Source organism: Saccopteryx leptura, chromosome 7 (genome assembly GCF_036850995.1).
Source record: "Saccopteryx leptura isolate mSacLep1 chromosome 7, mSacLep1_pri_phased_curated, whole genome shotgun sequence".
Classification (NCBI taxonomy): domain Eukaryota; kingdom Metazoa; phylum Chordata; class Mammalia; order Chiroptera; family Emballonuridae; genus Saccopteryx; species Saccopteryx leptura.
The window spans coordinates 22,289,983-22,309,463 of NC_089509.1; positions in this window are offsets into that span (position 1 = coordinate 22,289,983).

The following is a 19,481-nucleotide window of genomic DNA, read 5'->3' on the forward strand; positions in this document are numbered from 1 at the left end:
TTCTTTTTTTTTTTTTTTACAGAGGCAGAGATAGACAGGGACAGACAGACAGGAACGGAGAGAGATGAGAAGCATCAATCATCAGTTTCTTGTTGCGCGTTGCGACTTCTTAGTTGTTCATTGATTCATTGATTGCTTTCTCACATGTGCCTTGACCGTGGGCCTTCAGCAGACCGAGTAACCCCCTGCTGGAGCCAGCGACCTTGGGTCCAAGCTGGTGAGCTCTTTGCTCAAGCCAGATGAGCCCGCACTCAAGCTGGCGACCTCAGGGTCTCGAACCTGGGTCCTTCCGCATCCCAGTCCAACGCTCTATCCACTGCGCCACCACCTGGTCAGGCTCTATTGGGCTTTTTCTGCCTCTTGGTATCTTAAAGGCCATGCTCAGAAGATCTCACTGAGTGGTTTGAGGATCCCCATCCACCTATGTAAATCTTTCTCATATATCTGGAGCTATATGGAAAAAGAAAAAACAGTGTTATTAGCTGGATCAAATAAAGAAGGTAGTTTGCGGGAGAAAAAGATTTGGCGTCTCCTGTTCATCAGCATTCAAAAGAAATTTAAAATTTTTTAAAGTAAAAAGCATGATATGGTAGACCTGTAGGAGTTCTAGGATATGACTCCCCCCTTTTAAATTTTTTAATTTGACCTTAAAATATTTGCTGGGTACACATTAATAATACCTTGACTTTAAAGATTGTAAGAATGACAAAATACAGTAAATGCTTTTGCTCCATATGCAGGAGCATTTTCAGTTTAACCAGTTTAGGAAATCCAATAATAGAATAATGTATACATACAATGAGCTATAACATGCTTAGCAGCCTTTCCTGTTCTGACAGAGGTTACTATAAATCCAGAATATGTATCCACTGTAACGTGGACATAGGACTGTTTGCCAAATGAAGGTATATGAGTAACCTCCATTTGCCAAAGTTGTCCTGGTAGGGGTCCTTGAGGGTTAACTCCAAATTAAGGGACATATTGTAGTATAGGACCCCTTGGACAGGATTTCCCAATCTGCGGTGCTGCTTCCCAAGAAAGTTGAAACTGTTTAGACAGGGCTGCAGCATTCTGGTGATGAGTAGTATGTGACTGAATTGCTTGATCTGTCATGGTTGCTCCAAATAATATTCTTTTGCATAGCTTGATCAACAAGGGCATTCCTAGGCCCTAGCCGTTTTGCTCAGTAGTAAAGCTTCGGCCCAGTGTGCAGGAGTCCCGGGTCTGACTCCCAGCCAGAGCACACAAAAGAAGCGTCCATCTGCCTCTCCACCCCTCCCCCTTCCCCCCCTCTCAGTCTCTCCCTTCCACTCCTGCAGCCAAGGCTCCACCAGAACAAAGCTGGCCCGGGCACTAAGGATGGCCCCGTGGCCTCTACCCCAGGCGCTAGAATGGTTCCAGCTGCAACAGAGCAACACCCCAGATGGGCAGAGCATCCCCTCCTGGCAGGCGTGCCAGGTGGATCCCGGTTGGGCACATGCGGGAGTCTGTCTGACTGCCTCCCCGTCTCCAACCTCAGAAAAATTAAAAATAAATTAAAAAAAAGAAAAGAAAGAAAAAAAAGGGGCATTCCCTTGTGCTAAAGCTCCAGGGAGTGTGGAGTGAGCTTGAGTATGTCCTATAAAACATGGAGCTCTATGTTGACATACAAGTCTTTGAAGAAGGAGGAACTGCTGAAATAGTTCATCGGCATTTGTCCCTAAGACAGCAGTCTTTATAGTGGAAACACCATAAGTAAATATTTGCTGTCTGTATATAGATTAAAGGGGGAATATGGCAAATGCTGAAAAGCCATGATAATGGCATATAATTCTAGACTTTGAGCTGATTTTAAGTTGACAGTTTCAGTATAAAGTTGTCCATTGATTTGCAAGAGCGATTTGCCATTTAGTGGAAGTTTCCCAGAGCCATTGTTGTTGATCCTTTGAAAAAAGAAACAACAATAATTTTGAGGCTCAAAACCTATAAGCTGTAAGGGTTGCCTATGCCCCTTGATAATCCAGGAGGCAACAAGATCAAAATATGGAAGTGTATTCCATGGGCTATTAGATGGTTCAATGTGCCCAAGCTGTAGCTGCTCTTGTACCAATTGAGCAGCTGCCCTAAGTTTCTCCTGAGAAAGGGGCCATTGGTCTACCCATACAGGATTATCTGATTTCCAAGTAATTGGGTCTGCACAATGCATTATTGAGGAGCAGGAGCTACCAAGGCCCATATGCTAAATTTTGGTATCCTAATCCACACCTTCTGGTATTGGGTGCCACTTCTATGGGGGTGAGAATCCCTTGCTGTTCTTTCCCTAGTCTCTTGGTGGGCAAAGATCCCCAATCAAGCATCTGAGTACTGACTAAACCATTAGGACTGACAAGCAATGCTCCCATATTTTTCAAAACATCTCTACCCCACAAATTAACTGGCCATCCAGGGAGCACATAAGGCTTAAAAAATCCAGAATGACCTTCTTAATCTTCCCAATGTAGAAAACTAGAACTTTGTTGAGGGGATTTACTCTGCCCTATACCTTGTAATTCTGTGGCTGCTGCATGAATGGGCCAGGAAGGAGGCCAATGTAGCTTAGCAATAACAGATACATCAGCTCCAATATCTAAAAGTCCTTTAAATTTATGCTCATGTATTGTTAGTTTCATTTCAGGGCGTTCCTAACCAATTTTTTTTTAAATCCAATTGGCAAAATCAGAGGATCCAAATCACCAATTTGCTTGGGGCCCCTTTTGCAGGATGTGGCCTGAGAAGCAGAATTAGCATCCTTATACTATTCTTTTAACTGCCAGAATTAGCTGTGAGAAGTATTCTTTTTTTTTTTTTTTCTGATTAATTTTGATGGGGTGACATTGATAAAATTGTCTCCGTCACCTTCTAACTGGTTTTCTTTGTGCCCCTCCCCTCCCCCAAGCCCCTCCTTCTCCCCCCCACCCTGTAACCCCAACGCTGTTGTCCATGTCTCTGAATCTCATTTTTTTTTTTTTTTAAAGATTTTATTTATTCATTATAGAGGGGAGAGAGAGAGAGAGAAGGGGGGAGGAGCAGGAAGCATCAACTCCCATATGTGCCTTGATCAGGCAAGCCCAGGGTTTTGAACCAGCAACCTCAGCGTTTCCAGGTTGTCGCTTTATCCACTGCGCCACCACAGGTCAGGCTGAATCTCATTTTTATGTCCCACCTATGTATGAAATCATATAGTTCTTAGTTTTTTCTGATTTACTTATTTCGATCAGTATAACGTCATCAAGGTCCATCCATATTGTTGTAAAAGATCTGATGTCATCATTTCTTATGGCTGAGTAGTATTCCATAGTATATATATACCAAAGCTTTTTAATCCACTCATCCACTGACAGACACTTGGGCTGTTTCCTGATCTTTGCTGTTGTGAACAATGCTGCCATAAACATGGGGCTGCATTTCTTCTTTTCAAACAGTGCTATGGTGTTCTTGGGGTATATTCCTAACAGTGGTATAGCTGGGTCAAAAGGCAGTTCCATTTTTAATTTTTTGAGGAATCTCCATACTGCTTTCCACAGTGGCTGCACCAGTCTGCATTCCCACCAGCAGTGCAGGAGGGTTCCCTTTTCTCCACATCTTCGCCAGCACTTATTCTGTGTTGTTTTATTGATGAGCGCCATTCTGACTAGTGTGAGGTGATATCTCATTGTGGTTTTAATTTGCATTTCTCTAATAATTAGTGATGTTGAGCATTTTTTTATATGCCTATTGACCATCTGTGTGTCCTCTTTGGAGAAGTGTCTATTCATTTTCCTTGCCCACTTTTGGATTGGATTGTTTGTCTTCCTGGTATTAAGTTTTACAAGTTCTTTATAAATTTTGGTTATTAACCCTTTATCAGACACATTGTCAAATATATTCTGCCATTGTGTAGTTTGTCTTTTTATTCTGTTCTTATTGTCTTTAGCTGTGCAGAAGATTTTTAGTTTGATAAAGTCCCATTTGTTTATCCTGTCTTTTATTTCACTTGCCTGTGGAGACAAATCAGCAAATATATTGCTGCGAGAGATGTCAGAGAGCTTACTGCCTATGTTTCCTTCTAAGATGCTTATGGTTTCACGGCTTACATTTAAGTCTTTTATCCATTTTGAGTTTATTTTTGTGAGTGGTGTAAGTTGGTGGTCTAGTTTCATTTTTTTGCAGGTAGCTGTCCAATTTTCCCAATACCATTTGTTGAAGAGGCTGTCTTTACCCCAGTTTATTTTCTTACGTCCTTTGTCAAATATCAGTTGTCCATACAGCTGTGGGTTTATTTCTGGGTTCTCTGTTCTATTCCATTGATCTATATGCCTGTTCTTATGCCAGTACAAGGCTGTTTTAAGTACAATGGCCTTATAATATAACTTGATATCTGGAAGTGTGACACCTCTTGCTTTATTCATCCTTTTGAAGATTGCTGAGACTATCCATGTTCTCTTTTGGTTCCATATAAAATTTGGAATATGTGGTCTATATCTTTGAAGTAAGTCATTGGTATTTTAATCGGTATTGCATTGAATTTATAAATTGCTTTGGGTAATATAAACATTTTAATGATGTTTATTCTTCCTAACTATGAGCACGGTATATGCCTCCACTTGTTTGTATCAATGCTGATTTCTTTTATCAATGTTTTATAATTTACCACGTACAAGTCTTTAATCTCCCTGGTTAAATTTATTCCTAGGTACTTTATTTTTTTGGTTGCAATGATAAAGGAGATTGATTCCTTAATTTCTCTTTCTGACAGTTCATTGTTAGTGTATAAAAATGCCTCTGATTTCTGAGTATTGATTTTATATCCTGCCACCTTGCTGAATTCATTTATCAGGTCCAGTAGTTTTTGACTGTGACTTTAGGGTTTTCTATATACAGTATCATATCATCTGCAAATAATGATAGTTTTACTTCTTTTTTTCCAATTTGGATACCTTTTATTTCTTTTTCTTGTCTGATTGCTGTGGCTAAGACTTCCAGAACTATGTTGAATAAGAGTGGTGAAAGGGGGCACCCCTGCTTTGTTCCTGATCTAAGGGGATTGCTTTTAATTTTTGCCCATTGAGAATGATATTGGCTGTGGGTTTGTCATAGATGGCCTTTATCATATTGAAGTATGTTCCCTGTATTCCCACTTTGCTAAGAATTTTGATCATGATTGGGTGCTGGATTTTATCAAATGCTTTTTCTGCATCTATTGAAATTATCATGTGGTTTTTCTCCTTCCTTTTGTTTATGTGATGAATCACATTGATTGATTTGCAAATATTGTACCAGCCTTGCCTCCCAAGAATAAATTCCACTTGATCATGGTGTATGATTTTTTTCATATATTGCTGGATCCGGTTTGCTAATATTTTGTTGAGGATTTTTGCATCTAAATTCATCAGGGATATTGGCCTATAATTTTCCTTTTTTGTGTTGTCTTTGCCTGGTTTTGGAATCAGAATTATGCTCGCCTCATAAAAGGAGTTTGGAAGTCTTCCTTCCTCTTGAATTTTTTGAAATAGCTTGAGAAGGATAGGAGTTAGTTCTTCTTTGAATATTTGGTAGAATTCACTTGTGAAGCCATCAGGCCCAGGACTTTTCGTTTTTGGGAGTTTTTTGATAACTGTTTCAATCTCATTTGTTGTAATTGGTCTGTTTAGGTTTTCTGATTCTTCCAGATTCATTTTTGGAAGATTATATGTTTCAAGGAATTTGTCCATTTCATCTAGGTTGTCCAGTTTTTTGGCGTACAGTTCTTCATAGTATTTTCTTACAATATTTTATATTTCTGTTGAGTCAGCTGTTATTTCTCCACTTTCATTTCTAATTTTATGTATTTGAGTCCTCTCTCTTTTTTTCTTGGTGAGTCTGGTTAAAGGTTCATCGATCTTGTTTAACTTTTCAAAAAAACAGCTCCTGGTTTCATTGATCCTCTGTATTGTTTCTTTAGCCTCTATTTTATTTATTTCTGCTCTGATCTTTATTATTTTTTTCTTCTACTACATTTAGGCTTTACTTGCTGTTCTTTTTCTAGTTCTTTTAGATGTAGGGTCAAGTTGTTTATTTCTGCTTTTTCTAGCTTCTTGAGGTATGCCTGTAATGCTATAAACTTTCCTCTCAGGACTGCTTTGCTGTGTCCCATAAATTTTGAGTTGATGTATTCTCATTATCATTTGTTTCTAGGAATTTTTTAATTCTTCTTTGATCTCATTGTTTACCCATTTGTTATTTAATAACATGCTATTTAGTTTCCACGTGTTTGAGTATTTTTCAGTTTTTCTGTTGTGGTTGATTTCTAGTTTAATGCCATTGTGATCAGAGAAAGTGCTTGATATGATTTCAATCATCTTAAATTTGTTGAGACCACTTTTGTGCCCTAACATGTGGTCTAACATAGAGAATGTACCATGAGTGCTTGAAAAGAATCTATATTCTGCTGTTTTAGGGTGAAAGGTTCTGAAGATATTTATTAAATCGAGTTGATCTAATATGTCCTTTAAGTCTGCTGTTTCTTTGTTAATTTTCGTTCATGAGGATCTATCTAATGATGTTAATGGGGTATTGAAATCTCCTTCTATTATAGTATTGCTGTTGACCTCACCTTTTAAATCCATCAAAGTCTGCTTTAAAAATTTAGGTGCTCCTGTATTAGGTGCATAGATATTTATAACGGTCATATCTTCCTTTTGGATTGCTCCCTTTATCATTATGTAGTGACCTTCTTTATCTCTTACTATAGTCTTTGTTTTAAAATCCATTTTGTCTGATATATATATTGCTACCCCAGCTTTTTTTTCATTTATATTTGCGTAAAATATTTTTTCCAGCCTTTTATTTTCAGTCTGTGTGCATCTTTTGATTTAAGGTGTCTCTCTTGTAGACAGTGTATGTATGGATCCTGTTTTCTTATCCACGCAGCTACTCTATGTCTTTTGATTGGATCATTTTATCCATTTACATTTAAGGTTATTATTGATATGTAATTGTTTATTGCCATTTTATTCTTTAAAACTGTATTTCTTTTTTGCTATATTCTTTTTCTCCTTTGATCTGTTTACAACAGGTCCTTTACCATTTCTTGCAGCCTTGGTTTGGTTGTAGTGATTTCCTTGAGGTTTTTTGTTTTTGTTTTTGTCTGTAAAGGTTTTTATTTCTCTTTCAATTTTAAACGATAGCCTTGCTGGATAATGTAGTCTTGGTTGTAGGCTCTTGTTTTGCATTACTTTGAATATTTCTTGCCATTCCCTTCTGGTCTCAAGTTTTTCTGTTGAGAAGTCAGAAGTCATCCTTATGGGGGCTTCTTTGTAGGTGATAATCTTTTTGTCTAGCAGCTTTTAATATTTTCTCTTTATCACTTAGCTTTGGTATTTTAATTATGATGTGTCTTGGTGTTGATTTCTTTGGGTTTTTCCTTAATGGAGTTCGCTGTGCTTCCTGAACATGTGAGATGTTTTCCTGCCTTAATTGAGGGAAGTTATCAGCTATGATATGCTTGAACAAAGTCTCTTTCCCTTGTTCTTTCTCTTCTTCTTCAGGAACCCCTATGATGCAGATGTTATTTCTCTTCATGTTGTCACAGAGCTCTCTTAGAGTTTCCTCAGACTTTTTGAGTCTCTTTTCTTTTTTCTGCTCTGCTTCCATGCCTTTATTTATCATGTCCTCTAACTCTCTGATTCAATTCTCCACTTCATCCATCCTGCTTTTAATTCCTTCCATTGTGTTCTTTATTTCAGATATTGTATTTGTCATTTCTAACTGATTCTTTTTTATTATTTCAATGTCCTTTTTTATATTTGCTATGTCTTTATTTAGGTGTTCGTAATGACCATCTATTCTTGTTCTAATATCTTTGAGCATCCTAACAATCATTATTTTAAACTCTGCATCTGGTAATTTGGTTATATCTGATTCATTTAGGTCCTTTTCTGGTGATTTCTCTTGGTTCATTTGTGTTGCATTTCTTTGCCTTCACATTTTCTCTGTGTAAAGGAAGGTTTTGGCCACTGGAGTCCACTGGGTATGGCCTCTGTTCCCTAGGTATGATCTGTCTGCAGTCCTTCCACCCCCTCTTCTGTTGCTGCCTAGGTCTTTTGGGTTTGGGCATTGCCGATGTGTGCCCACTGGGTCTGTTCCTGTGGTTTCCACCTCCCCTTCACGGGAGTGGCTGTGATCATATGCTCGGTTTCACAAGCCTTGGTGGCCTTGGCCTTTGCCCCGCCCCTGTGGGTGGCGTTATGCTCAGTCCTGAGGGCACTGGTGAGCACCGTTGCTCAGCTGTGGGTCTCCACCTATTTCTGGGCTTTTGCCCTGCCCTTGCAGGAGGACCCCATTCATGGAACATCTGCTACCCTTGGCTTTACTGGCTGGGCAAGACTGTGTGCCCATGCTCAGCTCAGTAGTGGAACTCTGCCTGTTCGGGGCTTTTGGCTCCACCCCCACAGGAGGAGCTGGCTCCCAAGTCAGGCCACAAGTCTGGGTTCCATGGGTGGGGCAAGGCTGTGCTCCTGTGCCCTTGCTCAAGGTCAGGTCTCCACCCCTTCCGGGGTTCTCGTCTTTCTCCCGCAGGCTGGATCATAGGCTGCTGGCAAGTGGGCTTGACGGCTTTTGCACACCTACTCCTCCCTAGCCGGGCAAGACTGAGCTCACACATGAGCCCAGTGGTGGCCAGCAGGCTTCCTCCCCTGCCAGCAGAACCGCGCCTTTGCATCCCGCCGCCGCCCGCCCTCCGGCAAGCCCTCAGCCATGTGGGGTGTGGGCACTGCAGTTCAGATCCTAACCCACACTACTGTAGCCCTTAAAATTCCCTTCTTCTAAGCAACTCTGCTCTGAGTGATGCAGGAGAGCTTGTTTGGCTGCTCTCCTGCTTCCCTTTGCTGGTATTGCTGTTTCTGGGGAAAATATTCACTTCAGGTTTGGGGAGTGACTCATCCCAGGGTTTAGGGTGGCTATCTCCCAAAATGTTTCTCCCTGTGCCTTCTAGATTACACTCTCTTCCTGCTACTCTGGTATTCTCCTCTCTCCCCATCCCCTGGAGCCCTAGGTGAGTGGTTGTGAGAGAGGTGTTCTGCACGGTCCCTTTAAGAAGAATCCTGGGTCTGAGAAATCAGACTTTTTCTCACAAACAGTATCCTGACTTGTTTCCAGCTAAGTACTGTCCTTACACCTCTTCTAGGCTCTGGGGCTGCAGGCTGGGGCTTTGTTCCTTGGGCTCAGGACCCTCCCCTCTCTGCTAAACTTACTTCCCTCCACGCGAGTCTCTCCCGGCTGCTGTTCGCTCCGGGGAGCTGGGCAGCCCTCTCCATGTTTCGGCTTTTCCTACAAGTCTCAATGTGCCTTCTTCAGTGATCCTTGTTTGAAGAGTCCTCTTAGTTTAGTCCAAAGTTGGTTTTTCCAGATGACAGTTCTTAAAGTTAGTTTGTAATCCGCTTTGGTTCTGGGAGGTGGATGTTGGTAAGTCCACCTACTCCAGTGCCATCTTTTCTTCTCCTATTTTATTTTTTAAATCATTTCTTATTAGTGTCATTAACAGTTCCACTTTCAAATGCCTTTACAAAAAAAGATATCAAATATCATGGATACAAAAGACAGAGATATAGCTCAGATAGATGATAAAAAATCTCTAGAAAAAAATTCCAATGGCTTGGAAACCTTGGAGTTAAATGACAGAGAATTAAAAATTTAAGTCCTAAAATTACTCAGAGAAATACAAGAAAGCATGGAAAGGCAATTTAGAGAGCTCAAAAAACAATTCAATGAATAAAAAGAATACATCACCAAGGAAATTGAAACTATGTAAAGGAATCAAACAGAGATAAAACACTCAATGTGTAAACTGAAAAACGAGTTAACAAGCTTAGCTAATAGAACAGGCCAGAAAGAGGAGAGAATTAGTGACAGAAGAATTAGTGACATAGTGTCTCTAGTTAGAGACACTACAGAGAGAAGAGGAGAGAGACTCATGAATTAAAAACAATGAAAAAGCCCTACAGGTATTGTCTGACTCCATCAGAAAGAGCAACATAAGAATAATGGGTATATCAGAAGGAGAAGAGAGAGAAAAATGGAATGGAGAACATATTCAAACAAAAAAATAGAAGAGAACTTCCTAAGTCTGTACAAAGAATTAGAGCCTTGAATCCAAGAAGCAATCAGAACACTGAGTCACCATAACCCAAACAGACCTACTCCAAGACACATCATAATGAAATTAACACAAACCAATGACAAAGGAAAAATCTTCAATGCAGCCAGGGAAAAGAATACAACATATAAAGGAAGGCCCATTAAGTGATCATCAGATTTCTCAGCAGAAACTCTGCAAGCCAGAAGTGAGTGGACCACAATATTTAAAGTACTGAAAGAGAGGAACTTCCAGCCAAGAATACTATATCCATCAAAGCTTTCCTTCAAATACAAAGGGGAAATAAAAAAATTCACAGATATAGAGAAGATGAAGAAATTTGTCACCAGAAAACTCCACTTCAGGAAATACTAAAGGGGGTTAACTGATCAGATATAAAGATCAAAACAAAACAAAATTAAAAGTAAAAGCTTTATCAAGATCACAATAAAAACAAGATTAATCTGTGACAACAAAAACAAAAAAGGGGAGAGGACAAAGATTAATAGTAGCAAAGGAGGATGGAATGCAAAAGCATTCATAAGAAAATGTACTTCAATGAATATGATATATATCCTTTCTATTACTGAATGGTAACCACCCCTGATAAAAACCACTACAGAAACACATGCTTTAAAAAAAGAAGAAACAGAAGAAAGAAGTATAGAATACAACCAAACAAAAACAAATGACAGAAAAACAAAGGAGAAGAACTTAACAAGATACAGAGCTATCAGAAAGCAGTATGTAAAATGGCAATAGGAAACCCTCAAGTGTCAATAATTACACTAAACGTAAATGAATTGAACTCACCAATAAAAAGACACAGAGTAGCAGAATGGGTCAAAAAAGAAAATCCAACTGTATGCTTCCTTCAAGAAACACATCTAAGCTACAAGGATAAAAACAAATTCAAAGTAAAAGGTTAGAAAATAATTCTCCAAGCAAATAATATCCAAAGAAAAGCAGGTGTAGCCATACTCATATCTAACAATGCTGACTACAAGACAGCAAAGGTAATTGGAGACAAAGATGGTCATTTTGAATTGATAAAGGGACATTGAATCAAGAAGATCAAGAAGACATAACACTTCTTAATATATATGCACTAAACAAAGGAGCACCAAAGTATATGAGATCTACAAACTGATCTAAAAATAAAAACCGACAAAATTACAATCATACTTGGAGACCTCAATACATCACTGATGGCTCTAGATCATTCATCCAGACAGAAAATCAATAAAGAAATATAGCCCTTAAACAAAACACTAGAAAAACTGGACATGATAAATATATACAGAACATTTCATCTCAAAATGTCAGAGTATACATTTTTTTCTAGTGTACATGGAACAAGAATTGACTATAAGTTAAGCCACAAAACTAACATCAACAAATTCAGAAAGATTGCAATTATACCAAGCATATTCTCTGACCATAAATCTTTGAAACTAGAATTCAACTGCAAAAAAGAAGTAAACAAACCCACAAAAATTTGGAAATTAAACAACATACTTCTAAAAAATGAGTGAGTCAAAGAAGAAATAAAAGCAGAGATAAAAAAATATATATAGACAAACAAAAATGACAATATGACATATCTGAATTTCTGGGATGCAGCAAAAGCAGTAATAAGAGGAAAGTTCATATCACTACAGTCTATATAAACAAACAAGAGAGAGCCCAAGTAAACAATTTAACATCACATCTTAAAAAATTAGAAAAAAGCCTGACCAGGCGGTGGCGCAGTGGATAGAGCATCAGACTGAGATGTGGAAGGACCCAGGTTTGAGACCCCGAGGTCACCAGCTTGAGCGCAGGCTCATCTGATGTGAGCAAAAAGCTCACCAGCTTGGACCCAAGGTCGCTGACTCGAGCAAGGGGTTACTCGGTCTGCTGAAGGCCCCCAGTCAAGGCACATATGAGAAAGCAATCAATGAACAACTAAGGTGTTGCAACAAAAAACTGATGATTGATGCTTCTCATCTCTTTCCATTCCTGTCTGTCTGTCCCTATCTATCCCTCTCTCTGACTCTTGCTCTGTCTCTGAAATAAATTTTAAAAAATTGGAAAAAAAAAGAACAAAGGCAGCCCAAAAACAGCAGAAGAAAAGAAATAATAAAAATCAGAGCAGAAATAAATAAAATAGAGAACAGAAAAATGATTTAAAAAAATCAATAAAACAAGGAGCTGGTTCTTTGAAAAGATCAACAAAATTAACAAACCTATGGCAAAACTCACTAAGGAAAAAAGAGAACAGACTCATACAAACAAAATCCAAAATGAAAGAGGAGAAATCTCACAGATATCATAGATATAGAAAGAATTATTGTAGAATACTATGAAAAACTATATGCCACAAAATTTAACAATCTAGAAGAAACAGATAAATTCCTAGAACAATAAAATCTTCCTAGACTGAGTCATAAAGAAGTAGATAGCCTAAATAGACCCATAAGCAGGGAGGAAATAGAAACAACTATCAAAAACCTCCCAAGAAATAAAATCCAGGGCAAGACGGCTATTGTAGTGAATTCTATCAAACATTCAAAGAAGACTTGGTTCCTATTCTACTCAAAGTCTTCCAAAATATTGAAGAAGAAGCAATACTTCCAAACACATTTTATGAGGCCAACTAACACTCATACCAAAACCTGGCAAGGACAACACAAAAAAAGAAAACTAAAGACCAATATCTCTAATGAATACAGATTCTAAAACACTAAACAAAATACTAGCAAATCAAATACAACAACACATTAAAAAAATAATTCATCATGATCAAGTGGGTTCATCCTGGAATCACAAAGATGGTTCAACATATATAAAATAATTAACATAATACCCCTTATCCACAAAACAAAGAACAAAAACCATATGATCCTATCAATAGATGCAGAAAAGACATTCCATAAAATACAACATCATTTTATGTTTAAAACACTCAATAAAATGGGTATAGAAAGAAAATATCTCAAATTAATAAAGGTCATTTATGACAAACCTTCAGCTAAGATGGTATTAAATGGCATAAAACTAAAGACTTTTCCTTTAAAATCGGGAACAAGACAAGGTTGCTGACTATCCACTCTTATTCAACATAGTGCTGGAAGTTCTAGCCAGAACAATCGACAAGAGAAAGAAATAAAAGGCATTTCTGTTGGGAAAGAAAAAGTAAAGGTTTCACTTTTTGCAGATGATATGATTCTGTACATTGAAAACCACAAGGACACAACAAAAAGAGTATTAGAAACAATAAACCAATACAGTAAGGTCAAAGGATACAAAATTAATTTACAGAAGTCTATTGCCTTCCTATATGCCAACAATGAAACATCAGAAAACAAACTAAAAAAAAAAAAATCTCTTTTACAGTTGCGACAAAAAAATAGAATACCTAGGAATAAACATAATAAAAATGTAAAAGACCTATATAATCAAAACTACAAAGCATTATTAAAGGAAATCAAAAAAGATACAATGAAATGAAAAAATATTACTTGTTCTTGGATAGGAAGAATAAATGTAGTCAAAATGACCATATTACCCAAAGCAATATACAAAATTAATGCAATTCCCATCAAAATTCCAGTGTCATTTTTTAAACAAAAGGAACAAAAAATCATCAGGTTTATATGGAACTATAAAAAACCCTGAATAGCCAAAGTAATCCTAAGGAAAAAGATTGAAGCTGGGGGATTCCAATACCTGACTTCAAATTATATTATAAAGACACAATAATCAAAACAGCATGGTATTGGCAGAAAAATGGAGACTCAAACCAATGGAACTGAGTAGAGAGCCCAGAAATAAAACCACATATGTAAGGCCAAATAATCTTTGATAAAGGAGCCAAAAACACACAATGGAGAAAAGAAAGCCTCTTCAATAAATGGTGCTGGGAAAACTGGAGAGCCACATGCAAAAGAATGAAACTTAACTACAGTTTGTCCCTTTGTACCAAAATTAATTCAAAATGGATCAAAGACCTAAATATAAGACCTGAAACAATAAATTACATATAAAAAAACATAGGTACCAAACTCATGGATGTTGGCCATAAAAAGCATTTTATGAATTTGACTCCAAAGGCAAGGGAAGTGAAGGCAAAGATAAATGAATGGGACTACATCAGAATAAGAAGCTTTTGCACAGCAAAAGAAACTGACAAAACAAACAGACAGCCAACTAAATGGGAGATGATATTTTCAAACAACAGCACAGATAAGGGCCTAATATCCAAAATATACAAAGAACACACAAAACTCAACAACAGGCCTGACCTATGGTGGTGCAGTGGAGGAGGCTTTGACCTGGAATGTTGAGATTATCAGTTCAAAACCCTGCACTTGTCTGGTCAATGCACATATGGAAATTGATGCTTTCTGCCCCCCCCCTTTATCTCTCTCTCTCTCTCTCTCTCTCTCTCTTCTCTAAAATGAATAAATAAATTAAATTAAATTAAATTAAAAAACAAAACAACCAGAAACAATCAATTCAATAAAAAAAAATGGGAAAAGGACATGAACAGACACTTCTCCCAGGAAGAAATACAAATGAACAACAGATATATGTAAAGATGCTCATCTTCACTATCTACTAGAGAAATGCAAATCAAAATTACCATGAGATACCACCTCACACCTGTTAGATTAGCTGCTATCAACAAGACAGGTAATAACAAGTGTTGGAGAGGCTGTCGAGAAAAAGGAACCCTCATTCACTGTTGGTGGGAATGTAAAGTAGTATAACCATTATGGAAGAAAGTATGGTGGCTTCTCAAAAAATTAAGAATAGAACTACCATATAACCCAGCCATTCCTCTACTGGGTATATACCACCAAAACTCAAAATCATTGGTATGTAAAGACACATGCAGCCCAATATTCATTGAAGCATTGTTCATGGTGGCCAAGACATGGAAACAACCAAAAAGCCCTTCAATAGATGACTGGATAAAGGTGTGGTACATATATATATTATGGAATACTACTCAGTTATAAGAAATGATGACATAGGATCATTTACGACAACATGGATGGACCTTGATAACATTATACTGAGTGAAATAAGTAAATCAGAAAAAACTAAGAACTGTATGATTCCATACATAGGTGGAATACAAAACTGAGACTCATGGATATGGATAAGAATGTGGTGGTTATCAGCAGGAGGGGATGGGAAGAGAGAGAGGTAGTAGGGGAGAGAAGGGGCAGAAAGAAAACCAGATAGAAGGTGAGAGAAGACAATTTGACTTTGGATGATGGGTATACAACATAATCAAACATCAAAATGATCTGGAGATGTTTTTTCTGAATCTATATACTCTAATTATCAATGTCACCCCATTAAAATTAATTGTCTAAATAAAATTATAAAAAATTGTTAATATGGAGAATTTCAAAAATTTATTTTTAAGAGTTAAAACTACCTTTTATATGGGAATAAATACCAGTTGGTCACTGTGAATTATGCTTTTTATATATTGCTGGATTTGATTTCTTAATGTTTTGTTGAAGAATTTTTGCATCATTTAAGTATTGTTGGTCTATAACTTTTTTTCTTGTAATATTTTTGTCAGGTTGTGGTATCTGGGTTATGCTAGTTTTTTTTTTTTTTTTTTTCATTTTTCTGAAGATGGAAACAGGGAGAGACAGTCAGACAGACTCCCGCATGCGCCTGACCGGGATCCACCCGGCACGCCCACCAGGGGCGGTGCTCTGCCCCCCAGGGGGCGATGCTCTGCCCATCCTGGGCGTCGTCATATTGCGACCAGAGCCACTCTAACGCCTGAGGCAGAGGCCACAGAGCCATGCCCAGCGCCTGGGCCATCTTTGCTCCAATGGAGCCTTGGCTGCGGGAGGGGAAGAGAGAGACAGAGAGGAAAGCGCAGCGGAGGGGTGGAGAAGCAAATGGGCGCTTCTCCTGTGTGCCCTGGCCGGGAATCGAACCCGGGTCCTCCGCACGCATATGCTAGTTTTTTGAAATGAATTGGCAAGTATTCCTTTCTCTTTATCCTTAGGGAGTTTATATAAAGTTGACATTACTTATTCTCTGAACATTTGATACAGTTTATAATTGAAGGCATCTGAACTAGAGGATTTTTTTTTCATGGCAATATTTATTGTGATTTCTTTTTCAGGATACTGAGTTTTTCCTTTTTGTTGCCATTTTACAAAGTGTGTTTTACAATGAGCTTGTCTTGTTATATATGTTTTATAAATTGGGCACAAATTTATTTTATAATTGCATTGTTTTAATGTTTTCAGGCTACATAGTAATATAACATCTTTTATTCTTTGTCTTGGTAAGTTGTGTGTTCTTCATTTTTATTTCTTGATTCGTCTAGCTAAGTATATGTCATTTAAAAATTATTTCAAAATAATATTTTTGTCTTTTTATTTCCTGGGCTATTTGCTTGTTTCCTGTTATATTAATTTAAGCTCTTTATTTCTTTCATCATCTCTTCTATTTTAGAGTTTACTTCATTCTTTTTCTGGTTTCTTAAGTAGAAATTTTAGATTGTTAATTTAACTATCCATTTTTATTCATTTAAAGCTATAGATTTTACTCTGAAAATTTATTTTAGCTACATTTTGATTTTTTTATTTTATTAGCCTCAGTTTGGAATAATCTTTAAACTCACTTTTGGTGTCTTCTTTTATCTATTGGTTATTTAAAAGAGGGTTGTTTATTTTCCATATGTTTGGGGTTTTCTATATATATTAATATAATTGATTTTCAATCTAATCTGCCTATAGTAAGAGAATATACTATAGGTAATTTCAAAACTTTGAAATTTATTGCGGCTGATATTATATACAATACATAATTTATCTTAGTGAATGTTCCATGTGATTTGAAAGAATGTCTGTTTTGTTCTTGTTTGGGTGTGGTGTTATATAAATATCAATTGTGTCAATTTGGATAACTTTAATATTTGTACCAATTCATAGTGGACTTTTTTGCGTGTGTACTTGTTCTATGAAGTATTGAAAAAAAGGTATAAGATATCCCAATGTTGCTGTCAATTTTTTCCTTTATTTTTTTGAAGCTTCAAAATAGATGTATATGCATTTAAAATGGTTATTTTAATTCTATTATTTCAAAGTGACCCACTACTTGCATTGAAGTATAATTTGTCTGATATTACTATAGCTTTACAAGCATCCCTATGAGTTCAATATATTTTGTTTATCCTTTTCTTTTTTCTTCCTTTTTCTTCCCTAGCAGTCTGTCAATGTATTTTAAGTCACTAGTAAAAATGTTTAACAGTAATAAATGTCTTATTTTTGCATTCCATTTTCCTACATATATTCTCCAACTCTGCTGATATTAAGTATCCTTATAATGACTAGATTAATGTTGAAGATCTTATACATACTTAATATCGATAGCTTTTAACTCATGAACAAATTGTTTTTCTGATTATGAAACTTCTTATTTTTGAAAACCTGTGAATAAAATGTCTCTTATAATAAAAAAATCCCATAGATTATGAACTCTGTTTCTAATTGGGTATATTTTTACTGGATTTCACTAGAGAATATTTTTTAAGATATTACTATCATAGTTAACTTTAAAATAATTTCAAATTGAGACATAAATTACGAGTACTATGGAAAGAACTCACTTATCCTTTTTACCCAGATTTCTCAATTGTAAATATTTTACATTATCCCCACTGCTCTCTCACAACTTCTATCTAATGCTCTCTCTCTTTCTCTCTCTCTCTCTCTACACACATACACACACACACAATCTATTATTATTAGTCTTTTTCATAAACTATTGAGTAAGCTGAAGATATAATATTCCATTAATAGTAACAATCAGTGGCCCCAGCAAAATGATCCCTAAAATTTCAACTGAAAGAAAGCTATGCAGTTGCCTGAAGCAGTGTCTGTTGAAGAAGAAACTTGTCTTTGGGAAAGAGAAGCTGGCATGAAAAGGCTTAGTGAGGAGTCTCTTAATCTACTGGAACTATTAGAGATTATAAGAAAAGGAGAAAGAGGCACGAGGATGGTTTTCTAGGCAAATGCCAGGGTGTGAAACCAAGAGGAATGAGAGGAGAAAGTGATTAAATAGGAGTGATTTAAATTTTATGCATTATAACTAGATATTTTTTAATAAAATTAGAGAATGGAGCTGATTCTGTTTTTTATAGAATATTGATAGTTTGAGCCTATAGCATCTCTGTTCCTATGAAGCAATTATTATAACATAATAAAGAAATATAAGCTACTAAGTATGTGGGGAACAACATAAAGGAAATGATTGCTGTCATGTAGCTATAAAGTAATATTCTAGAGTTGTTTAGCATGTATGTATGATACTGGGTGAATCCTTCTGAGTTTGATTTCTCAAATTGCCTGTTTTTTCACATGTAAGAACAAGTGTTCTATTGTTATTTTACTGCTAGTGAGAGATGGGCTGGAGATTTTTGGAAAATATTGGAAAATATTACTGTAAGAGTTTTTTGTGTTCCCTGGCTGATGTGACCTGAGAGAAAGGCTTATAAACCCTGGAAGAAGGGACTTGATCATCTTCCTACCACACAGACACAGCAAATCTTTGTAGTGATTTGCTTCTTATTCTTCACTATATAGGTCCTGAAGCAAATGACCAAAACTGCCTAGAGCAATCTCTTATTTAATACAGAAAAGATTTAACCATGATTCCCTGGAAGAGAGGCCAGAAATGGAATGGGCTTTCACAGTAATAAATAGCACTACTTGTAGACAGCCTAAGTCAGATGTCCAAAGTGGGTCTCAAAGCCAGTGCACCAAATTAAATATCTTGAAGGGAGGAAGTAAATGAAAGTTAAACAATTTGGGAATATGAGAAGCAGGCCATGAACACCAGCGAAACTTTTGGCCAAAGACATTTCATAATTTATTTACGCTTGCATTGCCCTTAAACTTTACAGGATTTAATCGTAACTTCTGGAGTTACAATTATCCTTGTGGCTTATCCTTGGGCCACAGAATGTGCCCTCATTATTACTTTCTAGGGAGGGGGCATAATAAAGGGATTGGCATCTGCAGGTGAGTTACCTCTCTGTCCTGTGTCTCACAGTAAAGGTGTTTTCTTCTTTGCCTGCTGTAGGGGTAATACAGACAGAGCTAGAAAGGGTAGTAGGAAGTGATCCTCCTTTGATGCCATATGTTAGCTTTTAAAAAATTTTTCATCTCAGGTGAATACACACAGATTACCAATAAATTTATGCAGACTTCTGCTTAAGTTCTCTTGTGATACACATACTTTGTAAAGAGAAAGAAGACATGGAAAACCATGTGCCATGAGTGCTTATACAGCCTCCTTACCTCATTTTCGGTATAGAAGAGGCCTCATTGTTCTGACTACAAGA